Below are 25,192 nucleotides of genomic sequence, written 5' to 3'. Positions count from 1 at the left end.
CATAAACTGAGGGATCTATTTATTTAGCCTTGTACGGAGATAAAGTACCAGCCAATCAGCTCCTGTCATTTTTCAAAGCCCAGCCTGTGACATGGCAGTTTGATGCTGATTGGCTGGTACTTTATCTCTGTCCACTTTAGCTCCATCCAAGGCTTAGTAAATAGACCCCACAGACTGTAACATGGCAGTTAGGAGCTGATTGTCTGGAACTTTAGCTCCACCCAAGGCTTAGTAAATAGACCCCTTACGGGGTCTATTTATGAAGCAGTGAAAAGAGTGGAGAAAAGTCCCAGTAGAGAAGTTGGCCATAGCAAACAATCAACTTTGAAGGAAGCCTTTAAATGTAAGGGAGATGCTGATTGGTTGCCATGGCCAACTTCTCCACTGGTCTGTTTCTCCACTCTTTTCACTGGTTCATGAATAGACCCCTTGAGGCCAGATGTATTAAGCCTTGAAAAGTGGAGAGTGATAAACTACTAGCCAACCAGCTGCTGTCATTTTTCAAAAAGGGCCTGTGACATGACAGTTGGGAGCTGATTGGCTGGTACTTAATCACTCTCCACTTTATCACTTTTTAAGGCTTAGCACATCTGGCCCTTAGTCTTGTGGCAACACAGGTCATCTTGTAGGGTGTATTTTGGGGAATGGAATGGAGCTGGAGTGAAGTCGCTGAGATCATTCTCTCGAGCGGCGTGGCCAGCGGTGAATGGCTTACAATCTTCCTCATCTGTACATCAGGGGAACCTGCCGTGGGCACTTTGGGCTTAATTCAGACCTGGTCACTGCAACAGCAGCGATCGCAGGCTAAAGCCCTATGTGGTGTGCGCACACACAGCGGTTGCACTGTGCACGCGCACATAGTGAGATACGAAAGGCAGAGGCAGTCGTGGGCATGTCTGCAGCGTTGGGGGGGGGAGGCGTGTCAGCGGTGTTTGGGGGCGCTGTCCGGACAAAGCAGGCATGTCCCTACCATTACTGGGACGGGCCACGGCGACTGAGTGACGTCACACATACGCAAGAAGCTACTCGCCAGATGTGGAAGCATCTGCGGGGGAGGAGGGGGGGGGGGCTTGGCTTTCTGGGCGTCCCCCCGCATGTCAGAGATTGTGACTGTAGAATCACCCCCTTTGTTTGGAAAGCGCTGCTGCAATTAGCGGAGCAATAAATCAATCCAAGAATATCCGATCGCAAGATTTTGAAGAGTGAATGATTGGATCAACTCTAGAACACGTGTTGATTAATGTTTATGATTAGTTACTGTATATTTCACCCAACAACAGCGCAGACAGCGCAGAATATAATGAACCCCAACAACTCATTATTTATCTTTAAAATACATAAGGGGCAGATTATTCTCACGTGGTTTCATCGTGCCCATTGGTAGCCTGTTGCTTTGTTATCTTCCGTTTATGTGTCACTAGAGGCCCCCTGAGCTGTACCCAGTGCCCTGACTGTATTGTCCCAGACAGGTATAGAGAAAGGTGCTGAGTGCAGAGTTTTGCCCCCTCTACAGGAGTTCCGCATCCTCCTTACAACAAGTAATTGCCCCTGGAGCAGGAAGCATTTATTATTACAGGCAGTGACATTAACCCCCGTGCAGAGCCTCGTCAGTGGCTTCACACCGAGCTCCTTACACTTCCTCTTAGGTAAGTCTGCCTCCTTAAATACATTGGAATTAAAGAAACTAATTATGCAAATGACATGCAGAAATCATAGGAAAATCACACGGAATTATTAGAAAATGCTTATGCATATTTACAAGGCCTGCGGGCCTGAGGTAGCGGAGAGATAAATAAATCATCTGCTAATACCCGAAATCTAATTTCACTCAAAATGTTTGGGGCATTTTGTATGTAAATATTTTATCACTTGTCCAACTTGCTACGGCAATAGATTGTTTGTTAGCCTGACAATTGTCTGCACTGTACGCTTACAGAGTGCTGAGGTAACGACCAGTTGTGTCTACAACTGTGTATAAGCAGGTGTGGAGGAGGGGGGAGACCGGCAGGTTTTCCCCTGCGACTTCATTTACCTGCATCAAGGAGGAAAAGTACATTAATTAGTAAAACGAACAGTGATCAGACCCAACCTATTACACATTGTGGTATTATTTACATATGGAAGTTGCAGTCTCAGTACATTATTATAGTTTGTGCACAGCGATAGATTTGAGGTTTAGCTCAACTGGAGCCAAATTTAGACGCCATCATTACAGTGATAAAGAATATTAACAATCTCCTGAGGGCACTCAGACATTGATTAGCTGGAGAGACTCCTGGATGGGAAGATGTGCAGCTGCCGGATTAACCATTCCAGGGATGGTAGCTAACCTACCATGGCACCCAGCGGGTATACCAGAGGCATATGTCTACTGTACTGCTGTATACAGTACTTCTTGTATTCCATACATGTGAGAAGCCACTTTGCGTATGTATGTGGGTACATGGAAACACTTCTCCATACACCATACATACATGTGAGTATACACAGATACACCTCACATCACCATACACTGTACATACATGTGAGTATACACAGATACACCTCACATCACCATACACTGTGCATACACCTCAACATACACTGTACTTACATGTGAGTATACACAGAAACACCTCATGTCACCTTACACTGTACATACAGTACACATCACCACACACTGCACATACATGTGAGTATACTCAGATACATCTTACATCACCATATGCTGTACATATACCTCAATACACTGTACACTGTACATACATGTGAATATACTCAGATACACCTCATGTCACCCTACACTGTACATACACCTCAACATACACTGTACATACATGTGAGTATACTCAGATATACCTCATGTCACCATACGCTGTACATACACCTCAACATACACTGTACATACATGTGAGTATACTCAGATATACCTCATGTCACCATACGCAGTACATACACCTCAACATACACTGTACATACATGTGAGTATTCTCAGATACACCTCACGTCACCCTACACTGTACATCCACCTCAACATACACTGTACATAAATGTGGGTATACTCAGATACACCTCAGGTCACCATATGCTGTACATACACCTCAACATACACTGTACATAAATGTGAGTATACTCAGATACACCTCATGTCACCATATGCTGTACATCAACCTCAACATACACTGTACATAAATGTGGGTATACTCAGATACACCTCATGTCACCATACGCTGTACATACACCTCAACATACACTGTACATACATGTGAGTGTATACTCAGATACACCTCATGTCACCATATGCTGTACATCAACCTCAACATACACTGTACATAAATGTGAGTATACTCAGATACACCTCATGACACCATATGCTGTACATCAACCTCAACATACACTGTACATAAATGTGGGTATACTCAGATACACCTCATGACACCATACGCTGTACATACACCTCAACATACACTGTACATACATGTGAGTATTCTCAGATACACCTCACGTCACCCTACACTGTACATCCACCTCAACATACACGGTACATAAATGTGGGTATACTCAGATACACCTCAGGTCACCATATGCTGTACATACATCTCAACATACACTGTACATACATGTGAGTGTATACTCAGATACACCTCATCATGTCACCATATGCTGTACATCAACCTCAACATAACATGCACTGTACATACATGTGAGTATACTCAGATACACCTCAGGTCACCATATGCTGTACATACATCTCAACATACACTGTACATACATGTGAGTATACTCAGATACACCTCATGTCACCATATGCTGTACATACATCTCAACATAACATGCACTGTACATACATGTGAGTATACTCAGATACACCTCAGGTCACCATATGCTGTACATCAACCTCAACATAACATACACTGTACATACATGTGAGTATACTCAGATACACCTCATGTCACCATATGCTGTACATCAACCTCAACATAACATACACTGTACATACATGTGAGCATACACAGATACACCTTATGTCACCATACGCTGTACATACACCTCAACATACACTGTACATACATGTGGGGCATAGTCACGCACTATGGTTATTATAAAAAAGAGGGGTTAATCGGAACGGCAGCAACTTCAGTCAAAATTTTATACAAAATAATCGTGCATAGGAGACCACAAATAGGTTGAACCCGATGGACAATTGTCTTTTTTCAACCTTAGATACTATGTTACTATGTTACTCAGATACACCTCACGTCACCCTACACTGTACATCCACCTCAACATACTCTGTACATACATGTGAGTATACACAGAAACATCTCATGCAGGGGCGTCACTACCCCTGGTGACACCCTGTGCGGGAGGTCGCGAAACGGGGGCATGGCCTAGCATAAGGGGCGTGGCCTCGCGGGCGGACCCCCGTTTTCGGCACTACAGGGGGTTAAGAAGATGTTGGCTGCCCCCCCCGGGAAGTGCCTCTATCCCTCATATATGCACACTCTGTCCCTTCCTCCCCCTTCCCCCCCTCCTAAGCCTGCAGCCTGGAGCTCCTGAGTCTCTCACCTGTGTCTGGTCTGCGGGTGAGTGTGCGGCGCTGCCGGCGGGTGTAGCTGCGGCAAGTCTCTCGCGCACAGGCTGAATGTGGAATGTAGTGCCGGCTCCTACACAGGGACAGGAGCCAGGTGCTGCACGTATTGTTACAGTGCAGCACCCGGCTCCTGTCACTGAGCAGGAGCCGGCATTTTGGTGTCACCCCTCGGCGGGTGACACCCGGGTGCGGGCCACAGCCCCCGCACCCACGTTGTGACGCCACTGAATTTTTATATCACCATACACTGTACATACATACATACACCTCAACATACACTGTACATACATGTGAGTATACACAGAAACAACTCATGCCACCATACACTGTACATACATACACCTCAACATACACTGTACATACATGTGAGTATACCCAGATAAACCTCACGTCACTATACGCTGTGCATATACCTCAACATACACTGTACATACATTTGGGTATACTCAGATACACCTCAACATACTGTACACTATACATATATGTGAGTATACACAGAAATAACTCATGTCACCATACACTGTACAAACATAAACCTCAACATACACTGTACATACATGTGGGTATACTCAGATACACCTCACGTCACCATACGTTGTACATACACCTCACCACCACACTGCACATACATGTGAGTTTCCATTTCTTCCCATTCCTGAATATCTATTCATTTACTAAAACATAACCACCTTAACATTCACATGTTGTTAAGTAAAGTACATCTTAGTAAAGTAAATCTGTTAGTTACAGTATAACATTAGTTATTGTCTTTATTGGTACATACATATGCATTTATATATCATATATATATATATATATATATATATATGTAATACCCTGTTCTACTATAGTAAGTTCAGTTGAGCAGTTAATGAAAATTTTATATAAATAAATAAATTGTAATAAAAGCAATTAAAGATTATAACCCTCACGGAGGGCACAAACACTTGTGAAGCAGTTTTTATAACCCTCATGGAGGGTAAATGGGACAGGCAGAGCAGTTAATGGCCTAGGAGTTAGACGGGCTCGCGACCTCAGGACTGGCTTATTAACCACTATAAGGGAGCTCTGGTCCCCTATAAGCCTCGCAGGGAAAAATGCCGGGACTGATCCAGGCACTCAAACGGAGCTTATTTAAGGGCAGAAGAAAAAAGGACCGTTGGCAGCTGACTGAGGAGATCGCGGGATGCGGAGGTGCTGCACAGATCGGGACGGACATGTTCCCTGACGGCTGACGGAAGGAGAACAGAGTGGACTCACCCGCGGGGATCCTGGTGGACACTGTGCAGAGAGACAGCCGTATAGCGGAGGTCCCGGTGGAAGAAGCTACATGGAGGCGCGGCTTCAGCAGCGTTAGCGGTGAGCAGGGGAGCTCTGGCTGGAGAGTGCTTCAGAGAGACGGCCCCGAAGACGCCCTAGGGGAGTCGGCTAAACGAACCAAGGACCAACCGGAGCAGTGAGTGATTGCCCAGGGGAGAATGGGAGGCGGATCAGGACACCCCATATTAGGTTAGGGGTGGACTTATACCATTTACAGAAGAAAAGGGCCTCTTACTGAAGGGTATTTATTCTACTACTTCCCTATACATCATTACCCTGCAGACTCCCGCTGAAGGGGATTTACTGAATGAACTCACCGTATTACATACAGCTAGCCTCTCAATGAGGTATAAGGAGCAGTTCTTATAATAAAAGTCAGCACAGTATACTATGTGAACTTTGTCCAGAGATAGACTTACCTCATCTATAGTTCAGACCCCGAGATTAGTCACAGTATAAGTCCTTCTTCTCATATTTGGGCATCTTGATTTGAGACAGGAAAACCATCATCTGTATATTGTAAGCTGTGGAATATAACAGAGATTACTATCATCAATTCCATGCGGCATCTAATGTGTGGTCGCACCGTTAAATTCAGCTAGTTACAGTAGATCACCGAGGAAGGTCAGCCAGGGATATACCAAGTACCGCAGAATATAATTCAGCTACCACTTATAGTACACTTAATTACCTTGTGGAGTACAAATTAACTAACTACATTTAATTCACAAGAAAAGGATTTAGCGGAGAGTAGTTCGTACTTCAGCTACAAATTCAGTCTAGCTATATAGTATACTGGAAATTGCTAAGGGAAAAGAACTTTATGTGCACCAACGTCATGGCCATTTAACAATAACTAACTGCGCAGTATTGACCTTTAGTGTAATTTAAGGATATCCGCATTAGTGTATGGTATAGATACAATAGTGTACACTCAAGAAAAAAAATCTGTCTCTTATAACTTTTCTTCCAAAGGAAAATAAGAATTTACTCACCGGTAATTCTATTTCTCGTAGTCCGTAGTGGATGCTGGGACTCCGTAAGGACCATGGGGAATAGCGGCTCCGCAGGAGACTGGGCAATACTAAAAGAAAGCTTTAGACTAACTGGTGTGCACCGGCTCCTCCCACTATGACCCTCCTCCAGACCTCAGTTAGGATACTGTGCCCGGAAGAGCTGACACAATAAGGAAGGATTTTGAATCCCGGGTAAGACTCATACCAGCCACACCAATCACAACGTATAACTCGTGATACTATACCCAGTTAACAGTATGAATATAACTGAGCATCTCAACAGATGGCTCAACAATAACCCTTTAGTTAAACAATAACTATTTACAAGTATTGCAGACAATCCGCACTTGGGATGGGCGCCCAGCATCCACTACGGACTACGAGAAATAGAATTACCGATGAGTAAATTCTTATTTTCATGACGTCCTAAGTGGATGCTGGGAACTCCGTAAGGACCATGGGGATTATACCAAAGCTCCCAAACGGGCGGGAGAGTGCGGATGACTCTGCAGCACCGAATGGGCAAACTCTAGGTCCTCCTCAGCCAGGGTGTAAACTTATAGAATTTTGCAAACGTGTTTGACCCCGACCAAGTAGCTGCTCTGCAAAGTTGAAGAGCCGAGACCCCTCGGGCAGCCGCCCAAGAAGAGCCCACCTTCCTCGTGGAATGGGCTTTCACTGATTTAGGATGCGGCAGTCCAGCCGCAGAATGTGCAAGCTGAATCGTACTACAGATCCAGCGAGCAATAGTCTGCTTTGAAGCAGGTGCACCCAACTTGTTGGGCGCATACAGGATAAATAGCGAGTCAGTCTTTCTGACTCCAGCTGTCCTGGAAACATACATTTTCAGGGCCCTGACTACATCCAACGACTTGGAAGCCTCCAAGTCTTTAGTAGCCGCAGGCACCACGATAGGTTGGTTCAGATGAAAAGCTGATACCACCTTAGGGAGAAATTGGGGACGAGTCCTCAATTCTGCCCTATCCATATGGAAAATCAGATAAGGGCTTTTACATGACAAAGCCGCCAATTCTGATACACGCCTGGCCGAAGCCAAGGCCAACAACATGACCACTTTCCACGTGAGATATTTCAATTCCACGGTTTTAAGTGGCTCAAACCAATGTGACTTTAGGAGATCCAACACCACGTTGAGATCCCAAGGTGACACTGGAGGCACAAAAGGGGGCTGAATATGCAGCACTCCCTTAACAAAAGTTTGAACTTCAGGTAGTGAAGCCAGTTCTCTCTGGAAGAAAATCGATAGAGCCGAAATCTGGACCTTAATGGAACCCAATTTTAGGCCCATAGTCACCCCTGACTGTAGAAAGTGCAGGAAACGGCCCAGCTGAAATTCTTCCGTTGGGGCCTTCCTGGCCTCACACCACGCAACATATTTTCGCCATATGCGGTGATAATGGTTTGCCGTTACTTCTTTCCTAGCTTTAATCAGCGTAGGAATGACTTCCTCCGGAATGCCCTTTTCCTTCAGGATCCGGTGTTCAACCACCATGCCATCAAACGCAGCCGCGGTAAGTCTTGGAACAGACAGGGCCCCTGCTGCAGCAGGTCCTGTCTGAGCGGCAGAGGCCATGGTCCTCTGAGATCATTTCTTGAAGTTCCGGGTACCAAGCTCTTCTTGGCCAATCCGGAACAATGAGTATAGTTCTTACTCCTCTTCTCCTTATTATCCTCAGTACCTTTGGTATGAGAGGAAGAGGAGGGAACACATAAACCGACTGGTACACCCACGGTGTCACTAGAGCGTCCACAGCTATCGCCTGCGGGTCTCTTGACCTGGCGCAATACTTTTCTAGCTTTTTGTTTAGGCGGGACGCCATCATGTCCACCTGTGGCCTTTCCCAACGGTTTACAATCAGTTGGAAGACTTCTGGATGAAGTCCCCACTCTCCCGGGTGGAGGTCGTGCCTGCTGAGGAAGTCTGCTTCCCAGTTGTCCACTCCCGGAATGAACACCGCTGACAGTGCTACCACGTGATTTTACGCCCATCGGAGAATCCTTGTGGCTTCTGCCATCGCCGTCCTGCTTCTCGCGCCGCCCTGTCGGTTTACATGGGCGACCGCCGTGATGTTGTCTGACTGGATCAGTACCGGCTGGTTTTGAAGCAGGGGTTTTGCCTGACTTAGGGCATTGTAAATGGCCCTCAGTTCCAGAATATTTATGTGCAGGGAAGTCTCCTGACTTGACCATAGTCCTTGGAAGTTTCTTCCCTGTGTGACTGCCCCCCAGCCTCGAAGGCTGGCATCCGTGGTCACCAGGACCCAGTCCTGTATGCCGAATCTGCGGCCCTCTTGAAGATGAGCACTCTGCAGCCACCACAGCAGAGACACCCTGGTCCTTGGAGACAGGGTTATCAGCCGATGCATCTGAAGATGCGATCCGGACCACTTGTCCAACAGGTCCCACTGAAAGGTTCTTGCATGGAACCTGCAGAATGGAATTGCTTCGCAGGAAGCTACCATCTTTCCCAGGATCCGCGTGCAGTGATGCACCGACACCTGTTTTGGTTTTAGGAGGCCTCTGACTAGAGATGACAGCTCCTTGGCCTTTTCCTCCGGGAGAAACACTTTTTTCTGTTCTGTGTCCAGAACCATCCCCAGGAACAGTAGACGTGTCGTAGGGACCAGCTGTGACTTTGGAATATTTAGAATCCAGCCGTGCTGTTGTAGCACCTCCCGAGATAGTGCTACCCCGACCAACAACTGCTCCCTGGACCTCGCCTTTATCAGGAGATCGTCCAAGTACGGGATAATTAAAACTCCCTTTTTTCGAAGGAGTATCATCATTTCGGCAAAGACCCTCGGAGCCGTGGATAGACCGAATGGCAACGTCTGGAATTGGTAATGACAATCCTGTACCACAAATCTGAGGTACTCCTGGTGAGGATGGTAAATGGGGACATGCAGGTAAGCATCCTTGATGTCCAGTGATACCATGTAATCCCCCTCGTCCAGGCTTGCAATAACCGCCCTGAGCGATTCCATCTTGAACTTGAATTTTTTTATATACGTGTTCAAGGATTTCAAATTTAAAATGGGTCTCACCGAACCGTCCGGTTTTGGTACCACAAACATTGTGGAATAGTAACCCCGTCCTTGTTGAAGTAGTGGCACCTTTACTATCACCTGTTGTGAATACAGCTTGTGAATTGCCTGTAACACTGCCTCCCTGCCTGAGGGAGTTGTTGGTAAGGCAGATTTGAGGAAACGGCGGGGGGGGGGAGACGTCTCGAATTCCAGCTTGTACCCCTGAGATACTACTTGAAAGATCCAGGGATCCACCCGTGAGCGAGCCCACTGATTGCTGAAATTTTTGAGACGGGCCCCCACCGTACCTGGCTCCGCCTGTGGAGCCCCAGCGTCATGCTGTGGACTTAGAGGAAGCGGGGGAGGACTTTTGCTCCTGGGAACTGGCTGTATGCTGCAGCTTTTTCCCTCTACCTCTGCCTCTGGGCAGAAAGGACGCGCCCTTAACCCGCTTGCCCTTATTGGGCCGAAAGGACTGTACCTGATAATACGGTGCTTTCTTTGGCTGTGAGGGAACATGGGGTAAAAATGTAGACTTCCCAGCTGTTGCTGTGGAAACGAGGTCCGAGAGACCATCCCCGAACAACTCCTCACCCTTATAAGGCAAAACTTCCATGTGCCTTTTAGAGTCTGCATCTCCTGTCCACTGCCGAGTCCATAACCCTCTCCTGGCAGAAATGGACATTGCACTTATTTTAGATGCCAGCCGGCAAATATCCCTCTGTGCATCCCTCATGTATAAGAGTGCGTCTTTAATATGCTCTACGGTTAGCAATATAGTGTCCCTGTCTAGGGTATCAATATTTTCCGACAGGGAATCTGACCACGCAGCTGCAGCACTGCACATCCATGCTGAAGCAATAGCTGGTCTCAGTATAACACCTGTGTGTGTATATATAGACTTCAGGATAGCCTCCTGCTTTCTATCAGCAGATTCCTTCAGGGCGGCCGTATCCGGAGACGGTAGTGCCACCTTCTTTGACAAGCGTGTGAGCGCTTTATCCACCCTAGGGGATGTTTACTAACGTGACCTATCCTCTGGCGGGAAAGGGTACGCCATTAGTAACCTCTTAGAAATTACCAGTTTCTTATCAGGGGAAGCCCACGCTTCTTCACACACTTCATTTAATTCCTCAGATGGAGGAAAAACAACTGGTAGTTTTTTCTCTCCAAACATAATACCCTTTTTTGTGGTACCTGGGGTAACATCAGAAATATGCAACACATTTTTCATTGCCTCAATCATATAACGTGTGGCCCTGTTGGAAGATACATTAGTCTCATCGTCGTCGACACTGGAGTCAGTATCCGTGTCGACATCTGTGTCTGCCATCTGAGGTAGCGGGCGTTTTAGAGCCCCTGATGGCTTTTGAGACGCCTGGGCAGGCACAGGCTGAGAAGCCGGCTGTCCCACATTTGGTATGTCGTCAAACCTTTTATGCAAGGAGTCGACACTGTCGCGTAATTCCTTCCACAGAACCATCCACTCAGGTGTCGACCCCGCAGGGGGTGACATCACATTTATCGGCATCTGTTCCGCCTCCACATAAGCCTCCTCATCAAACATGTCGACACAGCCGTACCGACACACCGCATACACACAGGGAATGCTCTGACAGAGGACAGGACCCCACAAAGCCTTTTGGGGAGACAGAGAGAGAGAATGCCAGCACACACCAGAGCGCTATATAACACAGGGATCCCACTATAAATGAGTGTTTTTCCCTTATAGCTGCTTATATATATATGTATACTGCGCCTAAATTTAGTGCCCCCCCTCTCTTTTTTACCCTTATGTAGCTTGACACTGCAGGGGAGAGCCAGAGAGCGTCCTTCCAGCGGAGCTGTGAGGGAAAAATGGTGCCAGTGTGCTGAGGGTGATGGCCCCGCCCCTTTTCCAGCTGACTTCTCCCGCTTTTTCTGGAATTCTGGCAGGGGTATTTTTACACCTATATAGTCTTCCTGACTATATATGGTGTAGATTTGCCAGCCAAGGTGTATTATATTGCCCTCAGGGTGCCCCCCCCCCAGCGCCCTGCACCCATCAGTGACCGGAGTGTGAGGTGTGCATGAGGAGCAATGGCGCACAGCTGCAGTGCTGTGCGCTACCTTGTTGAAGACAGAAGTCTTCTGCCGCCGATTTTCCGGAACACTTCTTGCTTCTGGCTCTGTAAGGGGGCCAGCGGCGCGGCTCCGGGACCGAACATCGAGGTCGGGTCCTGTGGTCGATCCCTCTGGAGCTAATGGTGTCCAGTAGCCTAAGAAGCCCAAGCTACCACCTGTTAGGTAGGTTCGCTTCTTCTCCCCTTAGTCCCTCGCTGCAGTGAGTCTGTTGCCAGCAGATCTCACTGTAAAATAAAAAACCTAAAATATACTTTCTCTCTAGGAGCTCAGGAGAGCCCCTAGTGTGCATCCAGCTCAGCCGGGCACAAGATTCTAACTGAAGTCTGGAGGAGGGTCATAGTGGGAGGAGCCAGTGCACACCAGTTAGACCTAAAGCTTTCTTTATAGTTGTGCCCAGTCTCCTGCGGAGCCGCTATTCCCCATGGTCCTTACGGAGTCCCAGCATCCACTTAGGACGTCAGAGAAATATTACATTGTAAGATTATCAAACTGTAATTTTTTTTTCTGCTTATTCAAGTAAGTGTGTTGCATTAAGTATAGTAACATTCTATTTCTTTTAGAAACGACTAATATCATAGGTTGTTGTAAAATAAAATGGTCTCTATTTCCTGAATTGTTTCCAATTTATATGTTGCAAAACATAATAAGGAGGTAATTGTTAATGGGAATATTGTTACCAATAAAAAGCTTTACTTAGTGCATCAGTGACCTTAAATCCTCCACTACAAGAAAGAAGCTTCAAGCAGAGGCAGGTACGACGATTTATGTATCATATTTATATACTGTATATATATATATATATATATATATATATATATATATATACACTGTGTATTGGGGGTCATTCCGAGTTGTTCGCTCGTTATTTTTTTCTCGCAACGGAGCGATTAGTCGCTAATGCGCAATGTCCTCAGTGCGACTGCGCCAAGTAAATTTGCTATGCAGTTAGGTATTTTACTCACGGCATTATGAGGTTTTTTCTTCGTTCTGGTGATCGTAATGTGATTGACAGGAAGTGGGTGTTTCTGGGCGGAAACTGGCCGTTTTATGGGAGTGTGTGAAAAAACGCTACCGTTTCTGGGAAAAACGCGGGAGTGGCTGGAGAAACGGAGGAGTGTCTGGGCGAACGCTGGGTGTGTTTGTGACGTCAAACCAGGAACGACAAGCACTGAACTGATCGCACTGGAAGAGTAAGTCTCGAGCTACTCAGAAACTGCACAGAGAAGTCTTCTCGCAATATTGCGAATCTTTCGTTTGCAATTTTGATAAGCTAAGATTCACTCCCAGTAGGCGGCGGCTTAGCGTGTGCAATGCTGCTAAAAGCAGCTTGCGAGCCAACAACTCGGAATGAGGGCCATAGTGACAAAGTTTGATCACAGTAAAGCGAGTGATATATTTCTTCCTCAGAAATAAAAGTGATCTCCTTACCACACTCTTCATGTGCTGGAACGCCGGGTGCCCTGTTCCACAGCTACAGCTTCTGTATCTTGTACTCTCACAGCAACCATGTTATGTTTTAACAGAATAGAAACAATTTCTTTATTTCTCAAGGTTATCCCATTCTGATAGAACACTCCGCACTATAATATCTATCACACAAATACCACATCTCTGGCCGGCTACTACCACACAGTACAATAGAATACTTTAGAAAGTACTTTGCTTTAAATACAGCAGGAATTCATTGAATAGAAGGAAAGATGCTGTTATCTGCGTCAGTACATTAGTAGCTGCATACGGGGGATAATTGTGGTCGATTCATCTTTTGAAATCTATTTAATATTTGTTTTATGTGTATAAATAGTAAAGGCATATCTCTGCCTTATCAGAGTATATGTAGAAACATTACAGCCTACACTACATATTCTTTATCCACACTTATGTCAGTATACACGGATACAGCTCAGCATATTCAGGACATTATGCAGCCATATACACTGTACATACACTGTGCAGAAGTATACCGTCATACTAGAATACATATACACTATACAGCCACCTACACAGTACAATGGGGGTAATTCTGAGTTGATCGCAGCAGAAAGTTTGTTAGCAATTTGGCAAAACCATGTGCACTGCAGGGGGAACAGATATAACATGTGCAGAGAGAGTTAGATTTGGGTGGGTTATTTTGTTTCTGTGCAGGGTAAATACTGGCTGCTTATTAGCAAATTAGATTTCAGTTTGAACACACCCCACCCAAATCTAACTCTCTCTGCACATGTTACATCTGTCCCCCCTGCAGTGCACATGGTTTTGCCCAACTGCTAAAAAAATTGCTGCTGCGATCAACTCAGAATTAGGCCCCATACATACATGCCAGTATGATGATACAACCATGGGGGTGATTCCGAGTTGATCGTAGCTGTGCTAACTTTAGCACAGCTACGATCATGTTCCCTGACATGCGGGGGGGGACGCGTAGCACAGGGCTAGTCCGCCCTGCATGTCAGTGCTGCCCATTCCCCCCCCCCCCCCCGCATAAATACAAAAGCATCGCACAGCAGCGATGCTTTTGTATTTCTGGAGTTGTTCTTCGCTGCCACTGGCCGCAGCGGCTGCGTGAGACGTCACGCAGCCGCCACGGCCCCCCCCCAATGGTCCAGCCACACCTGCGTTGGCCAGACCACGCCCCCTAAACGGCGGCTTAACGCCGCCGTTCAGCCCCCTCCCGCCCAGCGACCGTCTATCTCAGAGGCGATCGCTAGGCAATAAAAGCTGCCATACGCCGGCACAGTTCCGACCCGATCGCTGCGCTGCGACAAACTGCAGTGAGCGATCGGGTCGGAATGTCCCCCCATGTACCTGAAAACATTACACTTTTTGAAATAAGTTTCAAAATGTGCGGTTTGTCCCTTGATATACAGTTACACAGGTGTGTATTATGTGCTCTGATCATAGGTGTTGGGTCTGATATATGCCGGTGCTCGGGATTCCGGCAGTCAGAATACCGATTGCGGTATCCTAACCCCCATTGCTGCAGCCTAAACCTAACCCCCCATCCCGACATGCTAACCCTAACCCCCCCCCCGCAGCCTAAACCTAACCTCCCCCCTGCGTCTTACCTCACCAGTGGCCCAGCAAACACTAATTTGGGATCCTGGCGGTCGGGATGACGGCTCCGGCATTCCAAGGAGTGTCGGGATTCCGGCGTCTTCCTACCTCTATGACTGTTACTACCCAGCTTTGTCTCATCATTGTGTCTAGTTGTATAGCGCAACGGAATTTGCTGCGCTATATAAGAAACAGTTAATAAATAATAAAATATTCTCTGTATTCCGACTACTGGGATCCCAACCGCAGGGATCCTGACCAAATCATGTTCACAGATTGTTGAGTTTGAGTAGCTGGAACATACAGTAAACCATCAGTCTGCAAAAGACTCTCCACAATCTCTATTTAAAACTTGCAGATCCCTCTGTACGGGATCGGTATGAAAAACCGGCAGGCGGGATCCTGGCTGTCAGTATACAGACAGCGGATTCCCGGCCACCGGTGTGCCAGCAGCGGGGCGAGCTTTCCACAAGTTATATTCTCCCTCTCGTGGGACACCCATAGAGGGAGAAAAGTCTGTGGAGCCGGGATTTCACCACTAGTTGGGATTCTGGCGTCAGCAATGTGACGTCCGGGATCCCGATTAGCGGTATTGTAACCGCTTCCCCCCTATACATATTACAGAGTGTATCCATATCTGATATTTACTATCATTACAAATCTCAGTGCCTAACAGAATGACTTGCAGCATTGTCCGTGCTGTGCTAGACACGGGATTCCCTGCAGAGAGTCTCCCCCCGTTCCCAGCACTTGCTGCCTCTGTCACTTTAATTCCCCTGCGTCTCGCAGAGTCTTCTTCTATGGGAGCGCAGAGTGCAGGCTGAGGCTCACGGCAATTATACATTCACCAGCCAGCACCAGGAATCATTTCATTCTCTCCCATTTGCAAAGTTCATAAAAAGTTATAGAACAACGAAGGAACACTTAGCTATTCATTGATTTTTTTTAAATACTGCTGTGGTGGATAAATGAATCAATCTTCCCATTTTATTACTGATAAAGTTATTATCTTATCAGACAGTGCAGGCCTACAAATGCCCTTGTTGAGATGAATTTATAGGAAATATATACTGTATACCAACTGCCCCATTTCCCCTATGTCTGGTTAATGCAATGTGGAGGAAGAGGGTCTCTTTACCAGTCACACCTAAAACATGACTGCTTTATGCAGATTAAAACAATGGGTCACCCATGCCTGACATACAGGGGTAAATGTACTAACCTATGAAATTGCTGCACGAAACCGGTGGTCGGGACCCCAAATCACTGTAGTCTTACTATTGGGCCGTTTGAACGGGGGTTGGTTAGAAAAAATGCCACAATTCTCCAATGCTCCTGTGTATTACTGTATGCAAATGGCATGCCCCAACAAAGGGGGTCATTCCGAGTTGATCGCTAGCTGCCGTTGTTCGCAGCGCAGCTATCAGGCTAAAAAAAAGGCTTTTCTGCACATGCATATGCACCGCAATGCGCACGCGCGTCGTACGGGTACAAAGCCCGTTGTTGTTTTGCACAGGTTCTAGCGAAGTTTTCAATCGCACCGACGGCCGCGAGAAGATTGACAGGAAGGGGGCGTTTCTGGGTGTCAACTGACCATTTTCAGGGAGTGTTTGCAAAAACGCAGGCGTGTCTGAAAAAACGCAGGCGTGGCTGGGCGTTCGCTGGGCGGGTGTATAGCGTCAAATCCGGACACGAATAGGCTGAAGTGATCGCAAGCGCTGAGTAGGTTCAGAGCTACTCTGAAACTGCACAAACTGTTTTTGCAGAGCTCGGCTGCACATGCGTTCGCACTTCTGCTAAGCTAAAATACACTCCCCAGTGGGCTGCTAAAACTAGGCAGCAAGCGATCAACTCGGAATGACCCCCAAAGGCCTTCCCATGTGCACATCCATGTGTCCGAATGTGTAAGGACTGAAGCACCCACTTCGGCGTCTGTAGACACTGGAATACCGCGCACAATCAAAACTTGACCATCCCTAAGGCATCAGCAGATTATCCGTTTGAATATGGCTTCCTATGCGGAAGGTTCTGCGCCTATGAACGTAACTAGCGTTCCTATCTCTAAGCGTTTTGAAAAGTAACAGTTAAAAAAAAACAGTTGAGCAAACATTGAACAACATCAAGAAACATTTCATGAACATTATGTGGACTCACCAAACCTCTGCCATGAAATCACCAGGACTACGCCCACTAACCCTCTGGCAGAGAACATCAGCAGTGCCTTACAGGCTTACCCCTCAAGGTGAGCAGGGAGCACTGGTGGGGAGAGCACCAAAGCCAGGCTCAGCATGATTATTTTCCTCAGATTTGAGTGTGCCCCCCACATTCTCATACACCCCCCCCCCCCACCCCCCCCCCCCCCCCCCACCCCCTGTACTGCTCCAATTAGACCAGGATAATTTCCCTTCTTTCGTTGTTTACCTGCAAAGGTGATCTCATCATGTGCTTTCTTCGTCTTAAAAAAAAAAAAAAAACAATTTTACTGCATACTTCCACCCCACCGTGTGGTATTCCTGTGAGGTGTGTCTCCACTGATTGCACACCCTGCCAGCAGCATCTTACACAGTGCACCCCAAATAGGGGCCTCTGGTGTTTCCTCTGCTGGCAGGATGTGCCTCACGTGGATTGCTCATACAGGTTATATCATACGACTACACAAGTGCCCGTTCTCCCATGTATGCATTGGGCCCATGTATGGCTTACCTCCCAGTGTAACCTCTCTAGCGCACCCAATATGGCTGCCTCATCTGGTACGCTTGTGGATGGGATGGAAATACAGGGACCAGATGGTTTTGTTTGTACCCTACTCTGAACGTTAGGATGCTGCAATCACCCCCATTTTGTGTCACCTCCTCTAGGGATGGACTATTCCACCCTGGGTGATCCTACGCTGTGCGCCGAAGATGTCTGCCGCACCTGGTACCCTGGGAGGGTGGAATACACAGCCCATGGAAGTTATTACCCAAAATGCCTACACCAACCCTGCATTATGATTACTCTATGCATTTTAGATTTTCATTGTTATACCTGTGTATTGCTGTATGAATCTTCTGTATTATGCTTGTTTTGATGTAAAGCGCCTTGAGTCCTGTTTGGAGAAAGAGCACTATATAAATAAAATTATTATTATTATTATTATTATTATTATTATTAACTATCAGTGACCCACCCGCAACATTCCTATAAGATGTAACATGTCCGTGTGTCTGTTTAACCTCCCCCCTGTACCGCCAGGAGTGCCCCTTACATTACTACTACTGTGCGTCTCCATTTGTACTATAGTTCTGTACGGAAAAAAACTATGACGCATGCGCTGAGCGACACACAGGCAGACGAATAACATTGCTCCGCTGCGTCCGACACCGCTGCTGGCGCAGAATCAGGCCCATAATGAGGGACATTATGTATGAAGGAAACAAATAACATTAATAATTATCTTATTGGGGCAATTTTATTTTATGACTGTATTAGGGGGCAAACGCAATGTTACATCTTATTAAGAAACTATTATAATAATTCTTATTATTCTTATTATTATTATTATTATTTCTCTTACGTCCTAGAGGATGCTGGGGACTCCGTAAGGACCATGGGGTATAGACGGGCTCCGCAGGAGATAGGGCACCTAAAAAGAACTTTGACTATGGGTGTGCACTGGCTCCTCCCTCTATGCCCCTCCTCCAGACCTCAGTTAGATCTTGTGCCCAGAGGAGAATGGGTGCACTGCAGAGAGCTCTCCAGAGTTTTCTGTGGAAAAGAATTTTGTTAGGTTTTTTATTTTCAGGGAGTCCTGTTGGCAACAGGCTCCCTGCATCGTGGGACCGAGGAGAGAGAAGCAGAGCTGGCTTGTAAAGTTGGGCACTGCTTCTAAGGCTACTGGACACCATTAGCTCCAGAGGGAGTCGGAACACAGGTCTCACCTGGGGTTCGTCCCGGAGCCGCGCCGCCACCGTCCTCCTCACAGATGCCGAAGATAGAAGCCGGGTGAGTATTGAGGAAAAGACTTCAGGCGGCAGAAGACATCAGATCTTCATGAGGTAAGCGTGCAGCGGTAAGCTGCGCGCCATTGCTCCCAGTCACACACACAAAGCAGGCACTGAAGGGTGCAGGGCGCAGGGGGGGGCGCCCTGGGCAGCAATAAACCTCGTTTGGCTATAAATAAGGTGGATTAGGCTGGGGGACAGTAAATCCACGGACCCCCGTCATTTTATTAATATATGATGAAGGGACCGAAGCCCGCCGTCGGGTGGGGCGGGGCTTGATCCTCAGCACTAACCAGCGCCATTTTCTCCACAGAGGCTGCATGAGGAAAACGCTGGCTCCCTGTTCTCTCCCCTGCTGAGCTTCACAGGTTGGAAAAAGGAGGAGGGGGGCACTTTGGCGACGCAGTGAGTGGAGATTACGATTATAAACATATAAAAGCGCTCTCTGGTTGTATATTCCAGTGTTTTTAAGCGCTGGGTGTGTGCTGGCATACTCTATCTCTCTGTCTCTCCTAAGGACCTGGTTGGGGTTTTGTCCCCTTATAGGTAAATCCCTGTGTGTGTGGGGTGTCGGTACGTGTGTGTCGACATGTCTGAGGCGGAAGGCTTCTCCAAGGAGGGGGTGGAGCAAATGAGTGGTGTGTCCCCGTCGGTTTTGCCGACTCCTGATTGGATGGACATGTGGCATACGTTGCATGCAAGTGTGGCATCTTTACATAATAGGCTTGAAAAGGCTGGTTTAGGGGGGACATCAGACGGTCAATCCTCAGATTGGACCGACTCACAGGCCCTGTCGGGGTCTCAAAAGCGTCCCTTAACACAAGACACTACTACCGACACGGATTCTGATTCCAGTGTCGACTATGACGAAGTAAAATTGCACCCTAGGGTGACTAAAACTATTCAGTGTATGATTGTGGCAATAAGGGATGTGTTGCATATTGTGGATGAACCCTCAGTCCCCGACACAAGGGCACATGTTTAAGGAAAAGAAACAGATTATTAATTTTCCCACATCTCATGAATTAAATGAGTTCTTTGGAAAAGCTTGGGAGACTCCGGATAAGAGACCGCAGATCCCCAAAAGAATTTTTATGGCATACCCTTTCCCTAAGCAGGACAGGGAGATTTGGGAATTACCCCCCACTGTGGACAATGCCCTGACGCGCTTGTCCAAGAAAGCTGCGCTACCGTCTCCTGACACAGCGGCCCTTAAGGACCCTGCAGATCGCAGGCAAGAAACTACCTTAAAGGGTATTTATTCTCATACGGGTGCTGTGCTAAGACCGACGATTGCGTCGGCATGGGTGTGTAGCACAATTGCAGCTTGGACAGATGAGCTGACAGATCAATTTGATACTATGGATAAGGATACTATATTCCTAACTCTAGCCCATATAAAAGACGCAGCCTTATTTATGAGGGATGCTCAAAGGGACATTGGATTGCTAGCTTCTAGGGCCAATGCCATGGCTATCTCAGCGAGAAGATCCTTATGGACTCGCCAATGGACGGATGATGCGGATTCCAAGAAACATATGGAAGTACTACCCTATAAGGGGGATGTATTGTTTGGGGATGGGCTGACGGACCTGGTTTCCACAGCTACAGCAGGTAAATAAAATTTTTTACCATATATTCCCCAACAGCAAAAGAAAGTAACACCCTATCAGATGCAGTCCTTTCGGTCGCACAAGTCCAAAAGAGGTCGAGGATCCTCTTTCCTCGCCAGAGGTAAGGGCAGAGGCAAGAGAGTACCTGCTGCGGCAGGTGCCCAGGAACAAAAGTCCTCCCCGGCTGCTCCAAAACCCACAGCATGACGCTGGGGCTCCCCTGAGGGAGTCCGCACTGGTGGGGTCACGTCTTCGACTTTTCAGCCAGGCCTGGGTCAGTTCGGACCTGAATCCCTGGGTGTTGGAAATAGTTTCCCAGGGTTACAAACTGGAATTCGAGGATGTGCCCCCGCACCGATTTTTCAAATCGGCCCTACCAGCTTCCACATCGGAAAGGGATGTAGTGTTAGCTGCAATTCAAATGCTGTGTATACAGCAAGTGATAATCAAGGTTCCCCTGCACCAGCAGGGAAGAGGTTACTACTCAACCCTATTTGTGGTCCCGAAACCGGACGGTTCGGTCAGACCGATTTTGAATCTGAAATCCCTAAACCTGTACATAAAAAGATTAAAATTCAAAATGGAATCACTCAGAGCGAGAATAGCCAACATGGAGGAGGGGGAGTTTATGGTGTCTCTGGACATAAAGGATGCGTACCTTTATGTCCCCATATATGCTCCCCATCAGGAATACCTGAGATTCGCTGTACAGGATTGTCATTACCAATTTCAGACGTTGCCGTTTGGACTTTCCACGGCCCCGAGGATTTTCACCAAAATAATGGCGGAAATGATGGTGGTCCTGCGCAAGCATGGAGTCACAATTATCCCATACTTGGACGATCTCCTGATAAAAGCGAGATCAAGGGAGAAATTGCTGAGCAGTGTGGCGCTCTCTCTGAGAGTGCTCCAGCAACACGGTTGGATTCTAGATCTTCCAAAGTCACAGTTGATTCCGACAACTCGACTACCGTTCATAGGTATGATACTGGATATGGAACAAATGAAGGTCTGTCTCCCAATAGAGAAGGCCCAAGACATCCAGAACATGGTCAGAGAACTGCTAAAACCGAAAAGGGTGTCAGTTCACCAATGCACTCGAGTTCTGGGAAAAATGGTGGCGGCCTACAAGGCCATTCCCTTCGGAAGGTTCCATGCACGGACTTTTCAATGGGACCTTCTGGACAAGTGGTCAGGGTCCCATCTGCACTTACATTGGAAAATAACTCTGTCCCCAGGAACCAGAGTGTCCCTCCTGTGGTGGTTGCAAAGTGCTCACCTACTGGAGGTTCGCCGGTTCGGGATTCAGGACTGGATCCTGGTTACCACGGACGTGAGCCTCCGAGGATGGGGAGCGGTCACACAGGGAAAGACTTTTCAGGGTCTTTGGTCAGACCAGGAGCCCTGTCTACACATCAATGTGTTGGAACTCAGGGCCATTTACAACGGCCTTCGACAAGCGGAGAGTTTTCTTCGAAACCTACCGGTTCTGATTCAATCAGACAATGTCACAGCAGTGGCTCATGTGAACCGCCAAGGCGGGACAAGAAGCAGAGTCGCGATGACGGAAGCCACAAGGATTCTTTGCTGGGCGGAAAATCATGTAAGCGCTCTGTCGGCTGTCTTCATTCCGGGAGTAGACAACTGGGAAGCAGACTTCCTCAGCAGACACGATCTCCATCCAGGAGAGTGGGGACTTCATCAAGAAGTCTTTGCAGACGTAACACGTCTTTGGGGAACTCCTCAAATAGACATGATGGCGTCACGCCTCAACAAAAAACTTCGGAGGTATTGTGCAAGCCGGTCTCGGGACCCTCAGGCAGTAGCAGTAGACGCACTGGTAACACCGTGGGTGTTCGAAACGGTCTACGTGTTCCCTCCTCTTCCTCTCATCACGAAAGTGTTGAGGATCATAAGATGAAGAAGAGTACAGACGATTATCGTTGTCCCAGACTGGCCTCGAAGGGCCTGGTACTCGGATCTACAAGAGATGCTCACAGGAGACCCCTGGCCTCTTCCTCTGTAGGAAGACCTGTTGCAGCAGGGGCCATGTGTATTTCAAGACTTACCGCGGTTACGTTTGATGGCATGGCGGTTGAACGCAGAATCCTAGCAAAAAAGGGGGATTCCGGAAGAGGTCATCCCTACTTTAATAAAGGCTAGGAAGGAGGTGACGATAAAACATTATCACCGTATCTGGCGAAAGTATGTGTCTTGGTGTGAGACCAAGAATGCACCTACGGAAGATTTTAATCTGGGTCGTTTTCTCCACTTCCTACAGACAGGAGTGGATATGGGACTGAAATTAGGCTCGGTTAAGGTACAGATTTCGGCCCTCTCGATTTTCTTTCAGAAGGAATTGGCTTCTCTTCCAGAAGTCCAGACGTTTGTAAAGGGAGTGCTGCACATCCAGCCCCCTTTTGTGCCTCCAGTGGCACCATGGGACCTGAACGTGGTGTTGCAGTTCCTAAAAATCACACTGGTTTGAACCGCTTAACAAGGTTGAGTTTAAATTTCTTACTTGGAAGGTGGTCATGTTGTTGGCATTAGCATCAGCAAGGCGAGTGTCAGAATTGGCGGCTCTCTCACACAAGAACCCCTACTTGATTTTTCATGTGGATCGAGCTGAATTGAGGACACGTCCGCAATTTTTGCCTAAAGTGGTTTCTTCGTTCCATATGAATCAACCTATTGTGGTGCCTGTGGCTACCGGTGACCTAGAGGATTCCAGATCCCTAGACGTAGTCAGGGCCTTAAAGATTTATGTAGCCAGGACGGCTAGAATTAGGAAAACAGAGTCTCTGTTTGTCCTGTATGCGGCCAATAAGATTGGCGCTCCTGCTTCAAAGCAGACTATTGCTCGCTGGATCTGTAATACGATTCAGCAGGCTCACTCTACGGCTGGATTGCCGGTACCAAATTCGGTTAAGGCCCATTCCACTAGGAAGGTGGGCTCTTCTTGGGCGGCTGCCCGAGGCGTCTCGGCCTTACAACTTTGCCGAGCGGCGACTTGATCGGGGTCAAACACTTTTGCTAAATTCTACAAGTTTGATACCCTGGCTGATGAGGACCTAGCTTTTGCTCAGTTGGTGCTGCAGAGTCATACGCACTCTCCCGCCCGATTGGATGCTTTGGTATAAATCCCATGGTCCTTACGGAGTCCCCAGCATCCTCTAGGACGTAAGAGAAAATAAGATTTTAAACCTACCGGTAAATCTATTTCTCCTAGTCCGTAGAGGATGCTGGGCGCCCGTCCCAGTGCGGAAACTCTGCAAGACTTGTATATACAGGTTGAGTATCCCATATCCAAATATCCGAAATACGGAATATTCCGAAATACGGACTTTTTTGAGCGAGAGTGAGATAGTGAAACTTTTGTTTTCTGATGGCTCAATGTACACAAACTTTCTTTAATACACACAGTTATTAAAAATATTGTATTAAATGACCTTCAGATTGTGTATATAAGTTGTATATGAAACATAAATGAATTGTGTGAATATAGACACACTTTGTTTAATGCACAAAGTTATAAAAAATATTGGCTAAAATTACCTTCAGGCTGTGTGTATAAGGTGCATATAAAACATAAATGCATTCTGTGCTTAGATTTAGGTCCCATTGCCATGATATCTCATTATGGTATGCAATTATTCCAAAATACGGAAAAATCCGATATCCAAAATACCTCTGATCCCAAGCATTTTGGATAAGGGATACCCAACCTGTAGTTGTTGCTTCCATAAGGGTTATGTTACAGTTGACATCGGTCTAGGACCGTTACTGTTGTTTTTGATCATACTGTTAACTGGTTATGTATGTTCCAGGTTACATGGTATGATTGGTGTGGGCTGGTATGAATCTTGCAGAAATGTATTTAGTATGGAACCGCACTAGTCTGACAATCTAAACGAGGTATAAGAATGACATCAAAGATGAAAAACCAATATACATGCAGTTGACAAGTGAATCTTAAACTGCTAATGATTGGCGGTGCTCCCAGGAATTTTGTAGATTAGACTACAATTGGAGAGGAGAGAAAAGACAAAAAACCCTTGTTTGGGAGCACTCATTTGTAATAATTGATATGATATATATGAAAAGAAAATGATGAAATGAAATAAAACTTAACCTTTAATTGTTTCTTGAATAAAAAGAATAAATGAAAAATAATTTTGAGACTCGTGTCTGATGTTTGGAAAACAAAACTTGTTTAACCTTTTTAGCAAATGAGGTACAAGATAATTGAGAAAGGTGAAAATATCAGAAAAGATGTGTTAATGGATACCATATTGGTTCTATTGAAATAAAGGTATCCAGAAGAATCACTGTACATGCCTTGGAATGTAGGTTTGAATGGTAGCGTGATGTGGTAACAATGTTAGGCTAGAGATTTGGGTAACAACAGAAGATAGAGGAAAGATCAACTGAATGTGATGGAAGTTTTCCTTTAGGAGAAAAG

The 25,192-nt window shown here is 46.8% G+C and overlaps 1 long non-coding RNA gene across 1 annotated transcript; it reads right to left on the bottom strand.

The window, feature by feature from the left end:
- Window positions 1-342: 342 nt before the first annotated feature.
- Window positions 343-13,585, bottom strand: LOC134965613 (uncharacterized). The gene is made up of 3 exons (XR_010188466.1): window positions 13,509-13,585; window positions 6,313-6,417; window positions 343-2,032 (listed from the first exon to the last, which is right to left on the bottom strand). It is a non-coding gene; the product is annotated as an uncharacterized LOC134965613 (long non-coding RNA).
- Between the last annotated feature and the right edge of the window lie 11,607 nt (window positions 13,586-25,192).

The sequence above is a fragment of the Pseudophryne corroboree genome, chromosome 10 (assembly GCF_028390025.1).
Source record: "Pseudophryne corroboree isolate aPseCor3 chromosome 10, aPseCor3.hap2, whole genome shotgun sequence".
In the NCBI taxonomy this organism is placed as follows: Eukaryota; Metazoa; Chordata; class Amphibia; order Anura; family Myobatrachidae; genus Pseudophryne; species Pseudophryne corroboree.
This window is presented reverse-complemented; position numbering and strand designations above follow the sequence as displayed.